Source organism: Saccopteryx leptura, chromosome 2 (genome assembly GCF_036850995.1).
Source record: "Saccopteryx leptura isolate mSacLep1 chromosome 2, mSacLep1_pri_phased_curated, whole genome shotgun sequence".
NCBI lineage: Eukaryota > Metazoa > Chordata > Mammalia > Chiroptera > Emballonuridae > Saccopteryx > Saccopteryx leptura.
Window position 1 is genome coordinate 19,632,320 of NC_089504.1, and position 15,664 is coordinate 19,647,983.

Here is a 15,664-nt window from a genome sequence, read left to right on the forward strand (position 1 = left end):
ACCATCCAAAAAAAATAAGAAATAAAAACCAACAGAAATATTTATGTAGACGATAATAACGAACAGTATGCAAACAATAATCTTAGAGTAAATGGAAAGAGGGTGTGGGGGCTCGTTTGTATTGGGTGGTGGGAAGATGCGACACTTAGGCTGAGACTTTGGGCAAAGCATTTGACCTCTCCCAGCTTCAGGCTTCCCGCTAGTTACAAAGTTACAGGATTTCGGAGAGGAGCAAATGGGACTGCGAAGGTTAGTAGCTTAGTATACAGTAATATCCTCGCAAATGCAAAGAGTTTAACACCCAAGGACTGACTGCCTCTGTGAGGCGATTCTGCACTTGAAGGTTTAGTGTTCTTCAGCCTGGGATTGAACTACTAGAGTAGTAGTGTGAGTACTACTGTTAATAGTAATAACAGAAGTTTACAGGGTGCTTACTGTGTGCTGGGCGGTGTCCTCAAGACTTTGAATGTATTAAGTGATTTACTCCTCTCAGCGCCCTTAGGAAGAAAATACTATTATTAGTTTTATTTTAAAGGTGCTGAATCCAAGCCTCGTGGAGAAGTCAGTTAGCCACCTTTATGCAGAAAAACGGGAAGTTGAGATGGGCTTCGGACAGAGGTGCTCTGGGTCCTGAGGCCATGTCCTCAATTGTCAGACTTTGCTTTTTTATATATAATTGTCTTTGAACCCAGATCTCCAAATTCCTACCGAGAGAATAAAAATGCTTGTCGGCCCCATTATAGCCCTTGCCCTCTTCAGAGTTGCTGATGTGGATCCTCAGTGTGGAAGGCAATCTCTCTGGAGGGCAAATACACAGCATTGCATTTTCTCCCAATGGTCTGAGATCCTCCCAGCACTCAGCAGCTCTATGACCATGCTTTATGATGAAACTGATGAAACGTGCATGATAACAGCAAGGTTCCTAATGTGATGAGAGCCTCACCATCAGAGGAATTCAAACAGAGGTTCGATCATCCTTTGTCAGGGGTGTTGTAAAATGAACAGTAACCGGCCCTGGCTGGTTGGTTCAGTGGATAGAGCATTGGCCTGGCGATGGACGTCCCAGGTTCAATTCCAAGTCAGAGCACACAAGAAAAGCAACCATCTTCTTCTCTCTCCTCCCTCTCTTCCTTCTCTCCCTCTTCCCCTCCCACAGCCAGTGGCTTGATTGGTTTGAGCATCAGCCCCAAGTGCTGAGGATAGCTCAGTTTGTCTAAGTGTATCAGCGTCAGGTGCTAAAAATAGCTTGGTATTTGAGCATCGGTCTCAGACAGGGGTTGCCAGGTGGATCCCAGTCAGAGTACATGTGGGAGTCTGTCTCTCTACCTCCCCTCCTCTCACTTAAAAAAATAAAAATGAGCACTGACCATTATAGAGCATTGGTCTAAAATCTCCTCAAGGCTAAAATTCTGCCCTCCCTTAGAGATTATGCAGTTAAGGTCTCCTCTGCCTTTTTGTGCCCATAGATGAGGGAAGATAGGAGCTTCCAATAAAATAACACAGCAGTGCCTTCCCTGCTTCCCAAGTATACAATCCACATGTGCCTGTTACTCTCAACCTGGGTATTGCTGCTCATTTGATGTAAGTCATAAAAGGCTTTGCTGAGAATGAAATTGTGATCTTTGGAAGGAGGGGACCTATTAATGACAGAGAGAAGAGCCGCCAGCTCCTACATTAGGTGCTTCCTGACAGAATTAAACAGGGGACAAGGAGGACTTGCTGGGAAAGTGAAAGGGGCAGGAGTGAGATCCAGGCCCAGATTAGAAGTGAAGGATAGAAATTAAGAAGTTGGAAGTTTAAAAAGAAATTCAGAATATTTCATATTTTGCCTGAAACTACCCTCATACTTCTAAAAATATCTCTAGACCATAGGAAATATTTTCAGATATAAATTACAATCTGGAAAAAAAAAAAAAGCAGAGTCAGGAAAAATAAAAAAGAAAGCTCCTTATAGACATCCCTGCCCACTCTAAAAGAAGGGTCCTTGTGTTCCTAGTCCCAGAGGGAGGGAGAACCAGCAGTTATATTTTCCATAGATTCAGGAAGGAGTCCAGATTATAGACTTGGACATGTGGTTCAGAACCAGGCTTTTATTTTCTTTTATCTGTGTCGATTCAAAAATATCAGTCTGTGCAGGGCCATCAGAATGAAAAATGAAGGTTAAATAAATTCCTGGGGTCCAAGGAGAGAAGGCTGGCTCAGTAGTCTGAAGGGCTGAACAGATAGAGGCTTCTTTTCCCTGAAAAAAGGGTGAGATCAAAGTTGATCTTTGAAGAGCTGGCTTCATGAGGAGGCACGAATGACCAGGTTTACAGAGTCCCAGAAGAGAAAAGGGAGCTCAGGACTATAAACCCCAATTCGGCACTGAGGGTGGGACTCAGTAGAAACCCAGAGTCCTGAGATTCTGAGGGTTTTGTTTGTTTCATTGGGGTTTTTATTATTATTATTATTCAGTGGAAGGAGAAGAAGCAGAGACAGACTCCTGCATGTGCCCTGATTGGGATCCACCTGGCAAGTCCTCTAGGGAGCAATGTTCTGCCCATGTGGTGCATTGCTCCGTTGCTCAGCAACTGAGCTCTTCTTAGCTCCTGAGGTAGAGGCCATGGAGCCATCCTTAGCATGCAGGGCCAACTCTTTCCAATCAAGCCATGGCTACAGGAGGGGGAGAGAGAGAGAGAGAAGTGAGAAGGGGAAAGGGTGGAGAAACAAAGAGTCACTTCTTCTGTGTATCCAGTTTATCCTAACTGGGAATCGAACCTGGGACATCCACACACCAGGCCAATACTCTATCACTGAGCCAACCAGCCAGGGCCTCGAACAAGTTGGAGATTTTGTATGTGGATCATATCCACTGGAAGGATCAATTTATCAAGTGTTTAGCAGGACAGCATGGACCAGACTTTCACTTGGGACACCACAAAAGCATCATACAGTGGTAAATAAATAAAACAGATGGGTTCTAATTCCTCCTCTACTACTTGGTCAAGTTACTTCTACTTCAAGAGCCACTTACCTCATCTGTAAATGTAAAGTAACATTGCAAACTTTATTCTTGTGGTGTCTGAATGATATAATGTAAATAGTATGCAATGCCTAACACAGTGTAAACTTTCAGTAAATGCTATAATTATTAGCGTTTTTATAATACATATATAAACTTATAGTTATGGTTGGGAGAGATGTTTCTTGCAAATAGCTATCCTATCTTGTTTTGTATCTTCAAATCCAAATGTTAGAGGCAGTCTGTCTGAGTGGATTAATTACACTGGAAACAAAATTTTTGTTGCATCCACAAAAACACTTGTTCTTACCTAATTCGAGTGTGCTGATCTCAAATATGACATTAGTTTTTCTCTGAATGATACAGTTTTTTTTGCAATTCAAGATTTTAGGTTTTCATCTTATTGTAAAATTTTCAACATTTAGTTTAACATAATGAAGTAGAATGTCTTCTTGGACATCATCTTTGTGAAAATATAATAATTTATATATATAATGCAGTAAATATACTAATACACTAAAAGATATGATTGCATCAGAATTTGTCTACAATTTTGAAATGGAACATATTAAAACACTTATTTTAATCATAAAATTTGCACAAAACTTTTTTAAATTCTATTCAGGCAAAAATTTGTGTTTGTAGCTCTTGCGTTTGTGTCCTTGTTGAGGACAATCTCCTTTGATGCTCCAGCAGTAGTCTGCTCATCACTAACAGCTCCAAGATTTTCGGGAAACTTATCAAAGTGACAGTTCAGGAAGTGAATCTTAATGCTCACGTTACATCCAATGTTGCGGAAAGCCAACAGCATCCTTTGAACCAGAAGTTCATAGTTTTCTGCTTTTTTGTTGCCAAGGAAGTTCTTTGTAACTGCCACAAAAGACTGCCATGCTGCTTTCTCCTTCTTATTCATCTTCCTGGCAAATTCTTCATCACGTATGAGGGTTCGAATATGAGGTCCATCGAATACACCAGCTTTTATCTTCTCAAAAGACAAGGCAGGAAAAGCAGAAATAATATGTTGAAAGCATTCACTTTCTCTATTCAAAGCCTGAACAAACTGCTTCATTAAGCCAAGTTTGATGTGAAGTGGGGGAAAAATGATCCTGTCTCAATTAACTGCAGGTTCATTCACAATATTTTGCATCCCTACTTCCAGAGCTTCACGTTTTGACCATTCCTTCTGAGTTCATTGTTTCTCCCGAGCTCGACTGTCCCACAAACACAGAAAGCAAGGATACTTCGTGAAACCTCTCTGTTGTCCTAGCAGGAAATTTACCATTTTAAGATCCACACAAATGATCCAGTTATGCTCCTCACACTTCAGAAAGTCGAGGACAATTTTTATGCCATTATAATGTTTTCACAGATGAGTTGAATAACCAATTGGAACCGCTGAAAATAGGCAATATATGCATGTGTCACAAATGATGAAATATTGCGCCTTTGACATTGAAGTGTGTAATAGCCACATATATAACAGAAGGTGTCAGAACTATTCTTACATTTACACCTACTCGAAGAAGCCATGATTCAATCTTAAAACAAAATAAGAGATTGTTTTTATCAGATAATAATTTTTTACATTTAAAAACAACTACAATTATGTAAAAGTGATGTTTGTAAAACATTAATTGCCTTGTGGTTATGTTCAATCCAAGAGTCGTTGCCCTTTAATTCCAATTTAAAAACTAATACATGCCATTAACTGTAACAAAAAGAAATTAAAATTGCATAAAAACTAGAGCATGCACCAAAAAACGGATTTTATATTTGGAATCAGTGATGTAGAAATATGTAGAAACAGTTCTAATACCTCATGCAACAGAAAATGAAAAAAAATTGTTCCCCAGTGTTATGAATCATCCTCTTTGGATATTGGTCAGTGATTGCTATGGATCAGTGTCCACTTATAACCCACTCAGAGGCACAAGGACAGCATACAGAGGCCTCCATGATTTTAGACTGTGGATATGACGTCTCAAGCAGAGGAGGCCTTAGATCAATTTGTCCAGCTCATCATCTGAACCAGCCATGTACCCAATAAAAATTCTTCAGAGAAACCCCAGACATACCTGGGCTCTCTACTTACCTTGGGAACATGAAAGCAAGGGCAAAATAAATATTCCAAATAGAATGGTCATCATTAGCTATTGAATATCATCTTTATCACAGATTATTAATGGTGTGTCAAAGCCATTTGTCCTGCCCTTTTATTTTCATATGGGAAGTCAAAGTTCAGAGGGAAGAAGTGACTTAGAAGTCCCCCAAATCACTCCCAGCTTCCAGGCTCAATTCTTAACCTCCTCTGTTCAGACCTTCTTGGCCCTGCATGGAAGTAGTACAGTGTTCCTGTCCTCTCCCTTGTGGTCCCATTGTTCTCAGTATCTGCACTATCCATCTGAGACTTAATTATAGTTATTCACTTACCTTATGCACAGAAGTATTCTTGAATACCTACAACGGCCCTGATTCTAGATGCAGGAACTAACAAGATTCTATTCTTACCTTTAAGGGGCTCACAGTCTAGGTCAGTGCTTTCAAATGAAGTAGTAAGAGCCACAAATGTAATTTTGAATCCTCAAGTACATATTTAAAAAGGTAAAATTAATTTTAGTATTTTTATTTTACCCAGTGTTCCCAAAATATTTTCATTTCAATATACAATTAGTATAAACTTATTGATAAGATATTTTACATTATTCTTTATACCCAAACTTTCAAGTATGTGATTTTTATATGTCCAGCACATCTCACATATTAAGTCTCAAAAGCCACACATCACTAATGTGCTGTCATATTGACGAGCCCAAGTCTAGATGAAAAATAAGTAAATCCATAAACACAGAGATAGGTAGGTATATAGAGTATTTGAGGAAGGAAAGTGATGCGTCCCTAGCCTGGTATCGTGTGTGTGTGTGTGTGTGTGTGTGTGTGTGTGTGTGTGTGTGTGGATATCTGCTTGCAAGTACCCTGGTTTGTGTGGTAGAGTTAGGTGAAAGAGAAGAGTTCATTGGAAAATCGTTCTTGAAGTTTGGTTACTTTTTTTACAATATTTTTGTTGAGATATACTATAAAATACTATACTATAAAATTCACTCTTCTCAAAACTTTTGATATTTAAACTAAATCATAAAGGGTTATATCATTATTTGGGCAAGTAGGGGAAGGCATTCCAACCCGAAAGACAAACAGTATTTGCAAAACTTAGTTACGTGATTCAGTACAACATGCAAAAGAAAATTAAGTGTTTTTCTGTTGGCTGATAAAATTGGAGCATGAAGAGCAATAAAGGATGGGAGAGGGGGGGCTTTGTACATCTTCTGAGGCAAAGGAACGTAAGCAGTAAAACAAAAAAAATCCATTAAAAATGTTTGGTGGGGAAAGTGGTCAAAACAGGTCAGGACAACTGTGGCAGGAAGCAGAGGAGGCGAGCTCATTGGCAGGAGGACTTATCTACTGACAGCTTAGTTTATGGTGAGAAGGGAATCGACATGTGGTCCGTCTTGTATTTTCACAAATGGTCCATTTCTGTGTTGTATGAAATAGAGTGGGGCCCTCCCAAGGACACTGAGCATTTTATAGGTTTGTTTTTTTTGGTTGTTGTTGTTCAGTGTTCTTGGTCACTCTAATTCCTTTAAGATGGTTTTCAGCCCTAATCTGTACTGTGCCCGGAACAAGAAGGCCTTAATTCATACCACCTTCAGAAGACAAAAGAAAAGCAAGTTTGTAATTTAATAAATGTGGTCGAAGCTGGCCTTTGAGGTGAACATCGAACATCCTGCAGAGTAAAATTCAGTCCTAGGAACTTGCCAGGGACACTGGAGAACATGATACCTTGATTCTTCTGCCCATGAAGTCCTGGGCATGCGGTTTCCAAATGTGTGTTCCAAGTCTTTTCATAAAAGATAAATTGTGGAGTCCTTCTTTCTAAGATGCTAAGATAGTAAGAACGATGTCTCATAAAAAGCTGTGGCTTGTCAAGCTAGGCTCAGTACCTTGGGAGCTAGCTTCTGAAATGATGAATTAGATGAACACTTGGGACCAGCCAAATGGAAGCTGTCGCCTCACGCCTTTGCCGTTGTGGAAGAGATGCCTAAAGGAAGACATGCAGCGAGGAAATCATGGAAAATGAAAACCAGAGTCAAACCCAATCCCCCATCTTGATAAATGGTGATACAACATGTCCCTTGGATACTAAGCCCTGTAAACAAATAATAGTACAAACATACTACCACTCACACACATGTCTGCAGTACATGTGTGCACGTCTGACACACTCTCATTCCTGCCTCGTTTTTGAGTTAGTGTTTAAAATAATCAGGGGAATTAGCTAAGTTGTTTGGGTAATCTCTTGAATCGTTTGGTGCTTGTCGTGACTAACTGAAACTCCTCTTGTTTATCTCTGGGTTCTTAAGAAAGATGGGAAGGAATAGTGTTGTGCTCATGCCTGCTTTATGTCTACCAGCTTGGAGAATTTAGACAAGGCACTTTCTCTCCCAGAGAATTAGTTGCTCTATCTGGGAAATAAAACATTCATACTTTAATATTCCTTTAAGCCTGACCAGGTGGCGGTGCAGTGGATTGAGCGTCGGACTGGGATGCAGAGGACCCAGGTTCGAGACCCCGAGGTCGCCAGCTTGAGCGTGGCCTCATCTGGTTTGAGCAAAGCTCACCAGCTTGGACCCAAGGTCGCTGGCTTGAGCAAGGGGTCTGCTGTAGCTCCACAGTCAAGGCACATATGAGAAAGCAATCAATGAACAACTAAGGTGTTGCAACGAAAAACTAATGATTGATGCTTCTCATCTCTCTCCGTTCCTGTCTATCTATCCCTCTCTCTGACTCTCACTCTGTTTCTGTAAAAAAAAAAAAAAAAAAAAAAAAAAAAAAAAAAAAAATTTTCTTTAAGCTCTGAGAATGACCTCCAGATTGCCATGGGTTCTGATGATCTAATCATGCTAAGTGGCCTCAGATTATTTGACCCAGTAGATGAAATGTTTGTTCTGGATGTAAATGTTGATCGGATCCACAGAACATTGCTTCAAAACAATAACGTTTGAACTCAGACACCCTCCTCCTAGAAAGAGATGGCCGTATACAGCCTGGTTTACTGTTTACCTTCCTTCCTTTGGAGAACTGACTCTGCCATTCTCAGCTGTGTGCTGTACATAGGGTTGACTCAGCTGCAGTTCCGAAAGCAGGCCTTGAGTGGTAGATGCTACTCAGTGCAGCCCATCGACTTGCCACATGGTCGGTTTAGAAATGGGCGTGTGACTCAGTTTAAGCCGCTGAGATTCAAGGAGCCCCATGCTGAGGATTCTGGGAAGGAAGCTTTCTCACATTTTAAAGAGAGGTAAAGAGAGTGAAGTTCTTCTTTATCCCTGCGTATGAGTATAAACAGGCAAGCCTGGAACATCTGGCCACTATCTTGCATCCATCTTCTGTTGCAAGATGGCAACGGTCAGGTAGAAAGCATAGAGAAGAAACAGACAGAAAACAGGCCTTCGGTCATAGTGATGAGCCAGTGCCGTGAGCCTGACAGAGAACCTGCTCTGCCTCTCAACTCTCGGATACCGCCATCAATAAATTCCCTTAATTATCTAAACAAGTTTGATTTATTCCTGTTCCATACAACCAAACAGTCCAGTGAGCCCAGTAATGAGGGCTACCTCATCCCAGATACCCTTTCCTGCTGGTCAAACTCCACAGCCCCGAATATCTTCTCTGTTAGGAAAATTTGTCTCATGGACAAATCCCAGACACTTCAGCAAGTCTCTTCACGTCAAACAGAGCCCTGTTTCTCTTTGTGTATAGAAGGCGATTCTGAACCAGATAATAAAAAATGGTTATGCAATACCACAGCTTACTCCAGCTGAGTCTGTGTGACTCAAACAGAGGCTCAGACAGAACTGCGGTTCGTTGATTGGTAATTGTCTAACAGCCTACACAAAATAGCATTGTTTCTGATCTGAGTATTTGGTGGGGGGGAGGGGAGGGGGGACTAAATAAGATAATGTAAGGTTGTTCCAAAAGGCAGTTTCTCTGAGACTTCAGCTTATGACCCTGCACCATATCGGATCAGGGTTGCCGGAGTCAGCGGCTTCACTGGTGACGTTTTGAGATTTTATGTATTACGGAGCTAATTATGTTTAATACTTTCCAAAAGCTCTTCGATGCCATGCCCTGCGGCTGGCACCTTGGGCTTGAATTTCAGGTCTGCCATTCTGGCAATGCCTCCTCGTGTGAACTTGGGCTTTCTCCCTCTGTGCTTCCGTTTTCTCCTTTGTAAAGTGAATGATAGAATTCCCCGTCTCTAAGGGGCTTTCGATGACCTACAAGGCCATCAAGAGTTGCCTTTTGTTGGCTTGTTACCAACACCCTTACATACCAGCCCACACGCATTCTTGACCATGTCCTCTGCGTGCCATGCTCTTGCTAATCCTGGTCTATAAGGGCTGCTACCTTCGGCTGAAGTACACCCCAAGCATCCATCTTGCCTGGCTGATGTTTACGTGTCCTTCTGACCTCAGATAGTCCATTTTCTGTGCTCTGGTTCCCGAAAAGAGATAGAAGCCTTACTTTGTGTCCTGGCCCTGTTCCACCTTCCCATCTGCTATAATCTATTGAAATTTTCTGCCTCCTTATCTAATTCTCTACTGGGAGATAGCATTCGTAAGAGCAGGGATGATCATTTATTCATATCTAAATCCTTAGCACTTAGCATAGAACTTGATATACAACCCAAGCTCAAAACAATGTTTGATTAGTCAATGAATCAGCTATGCGATCTTTGACAGTAAACACATGTGGTAGGGGTGGAAGCAACCCTTGACCCAGCTTCTCAGGTGCTTGAAGGTGGAGCACCCTAGATTGGCTATAACACCAAGGCAGTGGGGCCATCTTCTCTTGAAGAAGCCGGCAGCCTGCTCAGGGCCCAGCAAGGGCATCCTCACTGTGGTCTAGCCTAGCCCAAGGGTGGGGAACCACACAGGCTCTGTGCTCAACAGTGACACCATGTGGCAATGAGTCCCAACAGCGCGAGAGAGAATCAGCTAGAATAGGGTGAACCCAAGCAGCACTTGTTGAACCAATTCCCCAAACCCAAACCTTCTGGTCTCCTCCTTTCTCGTCAAATGACATGCTTCTCAAGGGCTATCACTGGAGAACGGGTATTGAGTGTGTTGGGCGGATAAAACGTATTATGCTCACTTTGTTAAAAATAGGCGCTGCCCACGTGAGGCCGTTGCCCAGGTGATATTGATGTGTGTTGAGAATTGTTGTAGCCTGAGGCTTGGTTTTGGGATTAAGCCTGTCCCACCCTTTTTGGTGTAAAGTGGTACAATCCTATCATGCCTCAGAGAAGTGACTTTGTATTAAGAGACTTCCCTATTATGTATATTGGATTAAGGGTTTGGATTTCTACACTATAAAGTGGGACAGACCAGGAGCTTGGACACACAGTTCCTGCTATCACAATTGCAGGGGCTTCCCTGATCCCTGGCCCTTCATGGGAAGAGCTGGTTTTCTGCTTTTCCCTTGTCTTCTTTTGTGGTTTGCCTGTCTTGGTGAGACACCAATAAATAGGATGGCCCCCCATCCTCTGACTCCGCCATTTCTTTATCGTCTGCCCGAATCCAATGGGAACCTGCATGTGAATGGCCACGATGGTGGCTCCTGGCTTTACATTTGGCGTAGTCGGCAGGATTCGATACAGATTGGCAAGGAGCCTTTGAGTGGTGGAGTAGAGGACTGGCTAGTGTTAGGGTTCCCCATGGCTGTCCTCTTGGGAATCGTAGGCTGGCTGACTTTTATAGCCATGCATGAGGAAACCGAGAGCTCTGTGGAAGAGGCCGCCCGGGACCTGCAAACCGAGCAGCGGAAGGAGATGGAGCAAATGCAGGAGAAACTGATGCTGACCCTGGAGCTGGAGAAAATGCTGGAGGAGGCCGACCAGGTGTTCGAGATTCGCCTGGAAATGGAGCAAACGCTGGAGGAGGATTCAGAGGTTCGTGAGTTGCAGCTTGCCCTGGATGTTGAGGAAATGCAGCAGCAGGAGGCCGAGGCTGAGGCTGAAGCTGAGGCCGGGTCCGGAGCTGCAAGGTCTGCAGAGCAGAAGGCGGCGGCAGCCCGGGGCTTGAGCCTGGCAGCGGGAGCTGGTGTTTTCAGTTCCTCTTTGGAGGATGAGGAGAATTGGGCTGGAGTTGTGATCTGCAGTCTCCAGAAGATGGAAGCCCAGCTGGAAGGAGCACCTACTGCGGCCCCGGTAGGTCTGCGATTTTGGGACACAGGGCTGGACACGCTCTCCGGAGCAGAGATGGAAATGCTGACTGCCATTGCCATGTGCTCCTCTTTGGGACAGTGTAAGACCTGCGAGGACGGCAGGGATGAGGGGGGTGGCTGACGCCCCATGTGCGTGGACTGATTTCCTGGACTACGACCAGAGTGGGCATTGGCTCTTTTGTTGGATGGACTTACGGATTACGGATTTTGGACAATGTGAAATACCCTGATGGGGGTAAGGGGTGGCTTTGCTGGAAGCACTCCCCTGCCCCGGGAAACTTTTCCCATAGGCTGAGGACATTTTGCGCTTTGGGCAAAGTGCTCAGAGACTGGTGAAGTGTACCTTTGTAATTGTTGAAACTGTATGATTTTTGCTATTGTGATCTGTGTAATGTTCTAATTTCCTTGCACAGGAATGCTGGTGATGTAAATTGTGGGTAGTAAAGTGAGCATAGGGGTGGATTGTTGGGCGGATAAAACGTATTATGCTCACTTTGTTAAAAATAGGCGCTGCCCACGTGAGGCCGTTGCCCAGGTGATATTGATGTGTGTTGAGAATTGTTGTAGCCTGAGGCTTGGTTTTGGGATTAAGCCTGTCCCACCCTTTTTGGTGTAAAGTGGTACAATCCTATCATGCCTCAGAGAAGTGACTTTGTATTAAGAGACTTCCCTATTATGTATATTGGATTAAGGGTTTGGATTTCTACACTATAAAATGGGAACGGAGCGGGAGTTTGGCTCTTGGTTCCTGAGGTTAGCATGAGAGAGCGGAGAGAGTAGAGCCAGCAGCTAAAGGAGGCCACGTGGAGGAGGCCAGGAGAAGCAGCCAAGATGGCGGAGTGCTGAGTGAGATGCCAGTTTGTGCAGAGTTTGTATTTGGGATAAGGAAGGGGGAACTGAGGAGAAGAAGGCTGGTGAGCTAGAAACCTTTGATTCTAGGAAACTCGGATAAGTCAGTGGCTTTGTGAGCACTGAGTGTGACTGGGTTTTGGAGCCCAGTGTGTATTTTTACTTGCCCGCCGGGTGCAAGGTAGGATTAAAGGCTATGGCCCATCAGTTTTTGGCTCCGCTGTTTCTTTACCGACTGTCCAAATCCAATGCGAACCTGCATGGGCCGGGCTGCTGTGATAGTGACCCTGGCCGTGCCTCCTGGCTTTACAGAGTGAGACCTGGGACCTTACTCTCTGGACAGATTTCTAAGCGTCCCCTCCCTGGAGATGAAGGCCTGTGAAGAAGATCCAAGCCAGCAGGGCCTCTCCAGGGGTGAAGAAGGCACCAGGGGCAGGTACGTACGGGGGTGGGGGGGTGGGGGGGTGGGGGTTGTTTCCATTTCTGGAAAAGGAAAAACTATGGAGACAGTAAAAAGATCAGGGTTGCACAGGGTTGGAGGAGAGATGGGAATGAATGGGTAAAGCGCAGACGATTTTTTTTTTTTTTCATTTTTCCCAAGCTGGAAACGGGGAGGCAGTCAGACAGACTCCCACATGCGCCCGACCGGGATCCACCTGGCATGCCCACCAGGGGGCGATGTTCTGCCCCTCTGGGGCATCGCTCTGTTGCATCCAAAGCCATTCTAGTGCCTGAGTCAGAGGCCACAGGGCCATCCCCAGCGCCCAGGCCATCTTTGCTCCAATGGAGCCTTGGCTGCGGGAGGGGAAGAGAGAGACAGAGAGGAAGGAGAGGGGGAGGGGTGGAGAAGCAGATGGGCGCTTCTCCTGTATGTCCTGGCCGGGAATCGAACCCGGGACTCCTGCACGCCAGGCCAACACTCTACCGCTGAGCTAACCGGCCAGGGCCAAGCGCAGATGATTTTTAGGGGAATGAAAATACTGTGTATGATTGTCTAATGATTGACACTTGTTCAAGCCCAGAAAACCTAGAATTCTATGAGTGAATCCTAATGTAAACTATGGACTCTGGGTGATTACAATGTGTCCGTCAGTTGTTATAAGTGTACTGCTCTCATGGGAGATGTAGGTAATAAGGGAGGGCTGTGCCTATACGGTATCAGGGGGTAGTGAGAACTCTCTGTGTCTTTTAATTTTGCTGTGAAACATAAACCATTCTAAGGTAATAAAGTCTTAATTTTAAAAAAATATCCAGGTCCTGTCCAGTTGACTCAGTGATAGAGTGTCAGCCTGGTGTGTGGATGTCCCAGGTTTGATTCCCAGCCAGGGCACACTGAAAAAGTGCCCATCTGCTTCTCCACCCTTTCCCCTCTCCTTTCTCTCTATCTGTCTCTTCCTCTCCCACAGCCAAGGCTCCATTGGAGCAAAGTTGGCCCAGGCACTGAGGATGGCTCCATGGCCTCCGCCTCAGGTGCTAGAATGGCTCCAGTTACAATGGAGCAATGCCACCAGATGGGCAGAGCATCGCCCCCTGGTGGACATGCTGGGTCAATCCCAGTTGGGCGCATGCATGGAGTCTGTCTGTCTGTCTCCCTGCTTCTCATTTCAGAAAAATACAAAAAAAAGAAAAAAATACCCAAATTTATAAAGTTATCAAAATATCTATAGGAAGGTAGCTCTGAATGGGCAAGGAGTGTCTCCTCTCTCTCTTTCTCTCCCTCTCTCTCTCTTTCTCTCCCTCTCTCTCTCTCTACTGTAATCTCAGCTCCCAGCACTGTGTCTGCCACATAGCAGAGACCCCATATACCTTCCTCCAATGAGAAGGCAATGTTTCATTACTATGTGGTCTTTAATTTCACCCTCATCAATGCCATGCCAATCACAGGCTGGTACTATACAGTGTCTCATCATGGGAGTTAAGTAGGTCAAAGTTTTATTAAAAGAAAAAAAAAACCACGTAAGAATATTTAAAAGTGGAATTTTAGAGGGAAATGAATATAAAAAATAAAAGTTACCACTGCGGCCTATATATTGAAAACATCTGGTCAAGGAGACTTCTCAAATTTTGAAAAGAAAAAAAAATTACATAATTCTAGAAATCTGTAAAGGTGGTTCCCTTTGGAGAAGTGTCTGAATCTTGTTCTTTTCCACTAGAAATGGAGAGTATAGGCGTATGTCTTTCTGCACATATATAGCCACAGTAAATTTTTTAAAAAAATAAATAAGAGAGTGGGAGGGAAGGAGAAGGCATGGTTTCTATTTCCAAAACGTAAACCATGCTTCACTCTGCTCCCAGAACTCTAGCAAGGCCAAGGTTACCATTGAGGGAATGTGTCTGTCAGAAATTCCTTCAACCCCATCCAAGTCTGGAAATCCAGCCACCTCCATTCCTATAGGGACTTACAAAGCCCCCACTATTTCAGCCAAGTGTCCTTCCATGAACAGGCCGCCCCGCTCCTGCCATTTCTAAGAAAAGCCCCGCTTTGAAACAAGAGATGAAAGAGTAGCCTCAACCCACAGCCTGCCCTTCTATCGTAAAACTCACACCTCAGCCCTGACAAGTAAGGACGGAGCTTTGCGGGTGGATGAACGATGGAATCGCTTTATCTACCCAGCACAGTAACTGTCTGCTCAGCTGGGGAATGTCAAGGCCTCCTGACATGGGAGTTCTAGAAAGACATTCCTTGAAACCCAGATGGGCATTTGATTAAGTCTAAGAAAGCTTCCAACCTGTTCTCCCCTCCCCCCCCCGATGGCCCAGTCACAGAGGTCAGAGGGAAATCCTGGTGGGGGCAAGTTCACGCCCTTTGAGAGTGCCCGTGCGCTCCAGTATCCTGGTGATACTGGCTGATGCACCATCCTTTCAACTCCTGGCGAGGGAAGCTAGAGAGCTAACACTTATTAGGTTATATATGTGCCAACTTATTCACACTCATTACAAACCTACCAGAGACATATTTTTCTCTCCATTTGACAGAACATTAAAACCCAGGGAGGAATTTGTTCACAGTCGCAGAGGAAGTCAATGGTAGGGCTTGGAGCTGGGCCAAGGTCAACTTGCTTGAAAATCCACACCCTTCCCAACACACACACCTTACTGTAAGAAGAAAATAAAATTAGAAGCAAGAGTCTGAATCTAACCTTACTATCTGTAACTTTTAGTGGCAAGATCGGAAGAAGAAGAATTATAAATATGAGTCCTAGTCCTGGCTTTGCTCCTAGCACACTATCACCTTGGGCCAGTACTGAATTCCCCTGGGCCTCAGTTTCCTACTTTGAAAGACTGAAAAGTTAGATTTGCATGAAGTCTGCTGACTTCACGGAGAATAGTGGATAATTGTGGGATAGTTCCATTGCTAACATAAAATGGTGGGTTTTTTCTTTGTTTTATTTTTTCAATTGAGAGGAGGGGAGATAGAGAGACACACTCCCACATGAGCCATGACTGGGATCTACCTGGCAACCCCCATTTGGGGCGGAGGCTCTGCCTATCTGGGACCATACTCGCACCTGAACTATATATTTTTAGTGCCTG